The sequence below is a fragment of the Electrophorus electricus genome, chromosome 4 (assembly GCF_041902795.1).
Source record: "Electrophorus electricus isolate QZ-2024a chromosome 4, ASM4190279v1, whole genome shotgun sequence".
Classification (NCBI taxonomy): domain Eukaryota; kingdom Metazoa; phylum Chordata; class Actinopteri; order Gymnotiformes; family Gymnotidae; genus Electrophorus; species Electrophorus electricus.
Genome location: NC_137500.1, coordinates 16,758,056 through 16,763,598, shown reverse-complemented (window position 1 = coordinate 16,763,598; position 5,543 = coordinate 16,758,056).

Below are 5,543 nucleotides of genomic sequence, written 5' to 3'. Positions count from 1 at the left end.
AGTGACTGAGGCTGGGAGAGGGAAGACTGAGTCTGAAGGAGGAAGGGGGGATGTGTGTGTGTGTGTGTGTGTGTGTGTCTATGTGTGTGTGTATGTATGCATGTGAGAGAGAGAGCGAGAGAGAGAGAAAGAGAGAGAGAATGAGACAGGGATCATATGTTTATGTGTGCTTGAGGTTGGCCAGTATGTGTGTGTTTGTTTGTTTGTGCGTGTGTGTTACACCTGGTTGGGTTGGGGGTCAATAATAATAAAATTAAAAGGTTTAATGTTTATTTGTTTTTTTCAGTACCAAACTGTAGGTGCAAGGTTTCTAGGTGCAACACTAATAGGTGATGGGCTGATCAATAAGATCAATCATCCACCCAGAGCTCAATCATCCACTTTTTCAGCTGCACACATTCTTAGAAATCTGTCAAAGAGCTTCGATCTCGGTTCATACATGAACATGCCTGCGTTCCATTGTCATAAGTGTATGCTCCATTTAGTGTTTAAGTATACACAAACATTTTATATGAACACAGCATTCCAATGGTGAATATTATTGTACTAAATGCAAAAGTACCACAAAAATCCAACTAATGTGACTAATTCATCATATGTTTATAAAGTGGGTTTCTTTGTATTGTTTACATTACATTTATAACAGCAATAAATAATAATCAAGTATTGTATAAAGACATTGTATGGAATTCTTACAACTGTAGACAATTCATTATGATTGTCTCACCAGTGACCCTTTGGACTCTCACCAGTGATCCTTCAGTACAATTTTTCAATTGTACCTGTGACTATGGAATTACACACCTGTCTGCTTCTTATTCAGATTGCAAGAAGTATTATTTTTCATGAATGAAGTTAGGAATAACTGACATTTTTAGAAATGACAAACTCCAGTTAAATATACTATATCTCAGGAAAAAACCTGCAGATGTACCTGTCTTGTACCTGATCTACTACTCTTGTATGACCTGCTAAATCTAGCTTCTCCCTATGACTTTTTATGATCTCTCACAAATGTAAACTGCTTGCCTCTGTCCAGGGTATTTATACAAGACAGCTTCCTCTGGCAATCTCCTGTCCAATCACAGCTGTTGAAATTTCCTCAGTATGGTGCTGCAGCATTTGTCAAGGTGCTGTACAGTCAAAGCTGTGATACTCAGGCTGAGGTTTTCTCTAGCTTTCCTTGTCATGCACTCTGTAAAAGGTGTCCCTCCCCACAGAGCTGTCTTCCTGTTCCTGCTATCCAGACTGACCAGATGGCCACTGGATTTGGGTTATGTGGATCTTACTGCACCACAAACCCTTTCCCATTGGTAAAAGGGCACACTTTTTAGCTCCCATCTCTCTGTTTTAGGAATGCACATATCCAAAGCAATTTACAATTATTACTGAATACAATTTGAGCAATTGAGGGTTAGCTAACAGTGGCAACTTTGACAGTAGTGGGGCTTGAAAGCAACTCTCTGATTACTAGTTGACTATCTTAACCACTGAGTTTCACTGCCCCCCAAGTTATCTTGGATTCTGTTAATCTTAATTTTCTGTTAATCTTAAATGGTCTTAATTTACTGTTCCATATACTTAAAGATGATTTTTCAATCGGATCTCTTCAGCATCAGTTATTATCAACTGTCTGTCATCTTCAGCAGCATAACATCTGATATTTCTGTTGTTTTATGCTGAGTAATAACAAGTTCAGTATTTTTACTGTAGAATACAAATCAGCAAAACCACCAATAGGTGTACCCCTTCCAACAGGTTTCAAAGTAAATACAGTATGTACAGTAAAATAAACAAAAGAGGAAAGCTTCTCAAAACACTATAAACTCAATTCAAATGTTTCCAGGCTTTGTTGAGTGTTAAGGCACATTTGACAGTGCTGTGATGCACCTTCAGAGGTTTTGAAACTGCAGTATTTGAGCATCCTATTATTAAAAATGCAAATATTTTCTTAATGATGTTTGAAATTGTTTTTCTAATTTCATCAATTTAAATGGTTATAATTATTCTGTAGAAAAAAGAAAATGTCAAAAGTCCCCAGGCTTTTTTGTGGTTACAGGTGGTAAGTATTTGGCAGGTACATTAGAAGAACATTTAAAAAAAAAAAAAAAAAAAAAAAAAGAAAGAAAGAAAAAAAGATTTAAAAAGTTTTTAACATCTTCAGCTAAACCTAGCAAAGGCGAGAGTGTGGCAAAATGTAAAATGCAACAAAGGATGCAAATAATAAAATAATGAGCTACGTGCTACATGCAGTGGGAGGACCTTCGTTTGTGGCCACGCCTGCACACACCTGCACCTCGTTTGTCTGTGTATTTAAACCCAAGTCAGGGTGTGCAGTGTAGGTGGTCATTGTTGACGTAACGTGTTAATGAGGTGTGTTATTGTCAATCTTCGTTATTAGATGTATACGTGTTTATCGTCCGTATTTAATGTTAATCGTATGTGAATCTTGAGTGCCGTTAGTGTAGCATGTTAATAAATGTACATCCCAGACGTTGGAGTCTGCATCCTGCGTCCACCCCACGTTACATAGTTGGAAAACACAATACATGCTGACCTATCTGAAAGGAAAAGACCATAACAGCAAAAAAATCTACAAAATCAACGCAAGTTTAAGTATGACATTTTGGCAGAAATTGTGTGAAGTATTTTTTGTTTCTTTTTGCAAATTCTGCTAATGCAGTTTTTTCTTCTGGAATCTCATCTTTTTCTGCAGTCTCTTTTGCTTCTGACTCTTAGCATTTTTGCAGGATGTTGGCCTTTAGGAGAAGGTGTTCACATGTAATATTTATTGATCAACTGATCTATGTGCTATAAAATGCCCACTGCAATCTATAGTAATCAAAACAAGACATTTGAGGTGGAAAGATCATGATTAGAGAACATGGACAAATCAAACCTTTATCAACAGGTGTGTATTAAAAGTTTAAAAACTTACTATATTTGCTTTTGTTAATATTAACTAGTTTATCAATTTACACTTATGGCATGGCATATAATGTAAATACATATAACTGCATATTATATATATATATATATATATATATATAACTGCATATTATATATATATATATATATATATATATATATATATATGCATGCTGGTATGAATGTATCGGGTGCAGAGGAGTTGCTGAGAATTTTACATACCTTAGTGTCACTCTTGGGCTGAGAATCGTGTACCACCAAAACATTTCCAGACAAGAGAAACTACTGGTCAGAAATGGACCAGTGATGAGGGTATAGAGGAGGGTTTACGCAAGCTTTGCATGAAAAAAGATGAGCTACAGTCTTATCAGTATGATGTATCTATAAGTTAGGTATGTCTAATGGCACCAAAGATCAAATATACATCAAACACCATCACTTTAGTATTGTATAAGCTTACTGTATTATAATATTCATAATGCTGTGGCAGGTTCACAATGCAGGTTCATTCTGAACGAACTTTGATACAGCAGAAACTACAGCAACTGTTCAATTTCATGACTAGTATGATCAAATTTACTTAAAATGGTGCTAAATTACATTCTAAAGCAATTTTTCACAAGAATTTAAACTAACAAAATGTGATTACACCTTGGAGCACAAATGTGACTGCGCTCTTCATTTTCATTTTGGATGTAGCTGAAATATAACCTCTTAGAAGAATTAACAAATTAAGGTCAAACAAATCATAGAAAAACCTCTTATTGCAGAATTTCACATGAACATGTCATATTCCCTTTGTATACTGGCAAACATTCTTCATGTATGTTTTTCATCCCATGCTTATAAGAATCTTGAAAGATGTAATCTCAATTTATCAAGACTGGATAGCAAAGACACTAGGTGAAGTAGCAGCAAAGTGTTGCTAAAAAAAATGTGATACTGTACCTCATCCTGTAGGATCCACCCAGTTAATATGCAAAAAATGTATTTATAGCTATTATGCAGTTCTACAATCGTGGTAAGTGTGTTATAAATGCCAGTTTAGTGTTTTCATAAATTTACACAGAAAATCATATCTACAATTACATTTTGCTAGTAAAAATTCAAATTAAAAACATTTAAATAAAAAACCACAGTTTTACAAATAAAGATTATAATTTCATATATCCACACTGTAATTGTGACCAGGTCCACCTATATGTAGATAAATTCTGATTTTTAGAAATATTAATTCAAGGCATTTCTAATTTATTTGTAAGATCTCTAAATTATATTTGTAGATATTAAGAATTCTGGTTTGAATACATAGAATAATAACTAATCAGAATGCTCTTCTAGATATGTTTTACTTCACACCAGTAATATTACTAGGAATTACAATAGAATGAATAATTATTTTAGTTAAGATAGGTTGGAGAAATGTATTGTAATAATTGTTATATGATATTTTAATCTCATGCATATTAATGAGTTTATGAGTTATGCAAGTGTGTGACATTGAGTAGTTTAAATGTGTACAAGAGCAAAAATTTTCCCCTTTCCATATAGATAAGAATGATTTGAGACTGATATTTATGAGGTGTAGAAACAGCAAATGTGAATTAAAAATAAAAATGCATTTGAACTGAAATTTGTGTTATAAATAGTAATTTGATTTGATACAATAAACTGTTATTTAATTAAATACAGCTAGATTTGATAAAATTAATCACATTTCATAATTCATCACCAAAGGAGCTTTTGCATGAGGGTAAAAATAACAAATATTCTTTGATGAAAAGATAGATGCATGTGAACTGAAAAGTATAGTGGTATATCATTAAATGATCTGAGTAACTTTTTGTGTCATTTATCATGTAACATCAAAGGGTATAGGAATATCAGAGGAAGAAAATAAATGCTCAAGGAAGGAAATAAAAAGTAGCAGGTGAAGGTGATGGGATTGGTGGACACTGACCATGAAGTTAAAACCAGCCAAAAGTTCAGTCTTTCATTATTCACACATTACTGTATGATCTGCAGTTTCAGCTTGAGCTTCTGCAATAGGAACCCAAAAAAGTATCTAGTGACATCCACAGTAATTCACTCATGAACAACTTGTACTGAAAGTTTCGTCTTTAGGGATTGCTATAGCACATCTCTGTATTAAAAGTATTATGCAATATTTATTAAAATAACATCAAAATGTTATGTTTGTCATGCAGAATATTCAAAATTGCATCCATGTTAATCAAACCTCCTGTCCTTGACTGATGACAACATCAATCGGTTGACATCTCTTGAAAGTGCCGAGACCACCAACAAAGAGGTAATGTGTGACTACCTGTAGATTATGATATTTTGAATGTCATTACCACTCCGGCTACATAAATGGCACTTAAGTCTATCTGATCACAGACTAGGAACTCAGCAGGTTTGTCCCATATACACTAAACTGTTGAGTAGATCAAGCTTTATTTCAGGTGTAATTTGTGTGTTTCTGTACTAACCTGTTCATTTTAAAGTTGTCTTTAATTAAAAATTGACTAATTATGCTCAGCTCTTTTTTACCATTTCATATTTCATATTTTGCCTTTCATCAGTGATACTGTTGTTTAAGCCAAATTGATTAA